Source organism: Arachis ipaensis, chromosome B05, assembly GCF_000816755.2.
Source record: "Arachis ipaensis cultivar K30076 chromosome B05, Araip1.1, whole genome shotgun sequence".
Classification (NCBI taxonomy): Eukaryota; Viridiplantae; Streptophyta; class Magnoliopsida; order Fabales; family Fabaceae; genus Arachis; species Arachis ipaensis.
The window spans coordinates 104,585,291-104,588,387 of NC_029789.2; positions in this window are offsets into that span (position 1 = coordinate 104,585,291).

Below are 3,097 nucleotides of genomic sequence, written 5' to 3' on the forward strand. Positions count from 1 at the left end.
ACAGGGCTTACCCAGGGGCTATCAGAAATAGGATAAATAATCCTAGCCTCTAGTAATTTGGTGACCTCTTTCTACACCACTTCCTTCATGGCTGGATTTAGCCGCCTCTGTGGTTGAACCACTGGTTTAGCATTATCCTCTAATAGGATTTTGTGCATGCATCTAGCTGGGCTTATACCCTTTAGGTCACCTATGGACCACCCAAGAGCTGTCTTGTGTGTCCTTAGCACTTGAATAAGTGCTTCCTCTTCCTGTGGATTTAAAGCAGAGCTTATGATCACTGGAAAAGTGTCACCTTCTCCCAGAAATACATATTTCAGGGATGGTGGTAATGGTTTGAGCTCGGGTTTAGGAGGTTTTTCCTCTTCCAGAGGAAAATTCAGAGGCTCTTTCATCTCCTCTGAATCCTCCAAATCAGGCTGAACATCTTTAAAGATGTCTTCCAACTCTGATTCGAGACTCACAGCCATGTTGATCTCTTCTACCAAAGAGTCAATAAGATCCACTGACTCCAATGGAGGGTATGCAGATACTACTCCCATATGAAGCAGTAGAGGGGTTAGCATATGACCTCAGAGTCCTCCTGGACTGTTCATTTCCTCTTAGGTCCATGATGGAAAAAGGAAGATGATGTAAAATAGAAAAAATATTTTTATTTATTTAATAATTTACTTATTTCAAAAACAAAATAAATTAAAATAAAATAAAAATGGGTGAAGATTTTTGAAAAAAATAAGGAGAGAGAAAGTGGTTAGGAAATTTTGAAAAGGATATGATGATTTTTGAAAAAAGTTTTAAATTTTAAAATAAAAATCTGAATTTTAGAAATAGATTTCGAAAATTTGCTTTAAAAAAAAAAGAAAAGATATTTTTGAATTTAAGGAGGAGAGAGAAAAACAATAAAATAGCACAAGATTTAAAATTTTTAGATCTAATGCTCCTTGTTTTCGAAAATTTTTGGAGGGAAAACACCAAGGAACACCAAACTTAAAAATTTTAAGATCAAGACACAAGGAAAAACTCAAGAACACTTTGAAGATTCACAAGAACACAAGAACATGAATAAGGAACACCAAACTTAAAATTTTTAGAAAACCAAAATAAAATTTTCGAAAACCAAAGAAAAAATCAACAAGAAAACACAAAACTTAAAGTTTGGCACAAGAATTAATCAAGGGAAAAAAATTATTTTTGAAAAAGATTTTTAATAAAACTGGTGCCCAATCATCAAGAACATAAACCAACACTCTAGCCAATTGGGCAATAAATGTAACACTTGTTTTGAAGAAGGATATTTTTAACCAAGAACAATAATAAGAGACTCTAAACCAAAAAGAAAAATTTTCCTAATCTAAGCAATAAAATAGACCGTCAGTTGTTCAAACACGAACAATCCCTGGCAACGGCGCCAAAAACTTGGTGCACGAATTGTGAATCACACTTTTCACAACTCGTACCACTAACCAGCAAGTGCACTGGGTCGTCCAAGTAATACCTTACGTGAGTAAGGGTCGAATCCCACGGAGATTGTTGGTTTGAAGCAATCTATGGTTATCTTGCAATTCTTAGTCAGGAAGTCAATTATATTTATCAGGTGAATTGCGAATGAACAAGAGAGCATGGGTTAAAGGTTACTTGTTATGCAGTAATGGAGAATATGTTGGAGTTTTGGAGATGCTTTGTCTTCTGAATCTCTGCTTTCCTCTGCCCTCTGATTCACGCACGCACGTCCTTCTATGGCAAGCTATGTGTTGGTGGATCACCGTTGTCAATGGCTACCATCCATCCTTCCAGTGAAAAGGGTCCAAGTGCGCTGTCATCGCACGGCTAATCATCTGCAGGTTCTCAATCGTACCGAAATAGGATTTACTATCCTTTTGCGTCTGTCACTACGCCCAGCACTCGCGAGTTTGAAGTGCGTTACAGTCATCCAATCCCAGAATCCTACTCGGAATACCACAGACAAGGTTTAGACTTTCCGGATTCTCATGAATGCCGCCATCAATCTAGGTTATACCACGGAGATTCTGATTAAGGAATCTAAGAGATATTCATTCAATCCGATGTAGAACGGAGGTGATTGTCAGACACATGTTCATGGATTGAGGAAGGTGATGAGTATCACTGATCATCACCTTCTCCATAGTTAGGCGCGAATGGATATCTTAGATAGGAACACGCATGTTTGAATGGAAAACAGAAATACTTGCATTAATTCATCGAGACACAGCAGAGCTCCTCACACCCAACAATGGAGTTTAGAGACTCATGCCGTCAAAGAGTACAAAGTTCAGATCTAAAAATGTCATGAGATACAAAATAAGTCTCTAAAAGTTGTTTAAATACTCAACTAGTAACCTAGGTTTACAGAAAATGAGTAAACTATGATAGATAGTGCAGAAATCCACTTCTGGGGCCCACTTGGTGCGTGCTGGGGCTGAGACTAAAGCTTCTCACGTGCATAAGGCTGTTTTGGGCGTTCAACGCCAGCTTTGGATCCTTTTCTGGCGTTGAACTGCAACTTGCAACTTGTTTATGGCGCTGGACGCCAGAATTGGGCAGAGAACTGGCGTTGAACGCCAGTTTACGTCGTCTATCCTTGAGCAAAGTATGGACTATTATATATTGCTGGAAAGCCCTGGATGTCTACTTTCCAACGCAATTAGAAGCACGCCATTTGGAGTCTTGTAGCTCCAGAAAATCCATTTTGAGTGCAGGGAGGTCAGAATCCAACAGCATCAGCAGTCCTTTTTCAGCCTGAATCAGATTTTTGCTCAGCTCCCTCAATTTCAGCCAGAAAATACCTGAAATTATAGAAAAACACACCAACTCATAGTAAAGTCCAGAAATATGAATTTTGCCTAGAAACTAATGAAAATAAACTAAAAACCAACTAAAACATACTAAAATCTATATGAAACTAACCCCAAAAAGCGTATAAAATATCCGCTCATCAGGATGCACTCCACTGCCTGCCTAAGACTAGTGACACAGATGCATATGTGCAGGCTGGAGTAGAGATCCATTGTATGACTTACGATTATGATGCCCTGAGGGATGTTATTGCTACCCGGATGCCCCTTGGGTGTTGGATGCT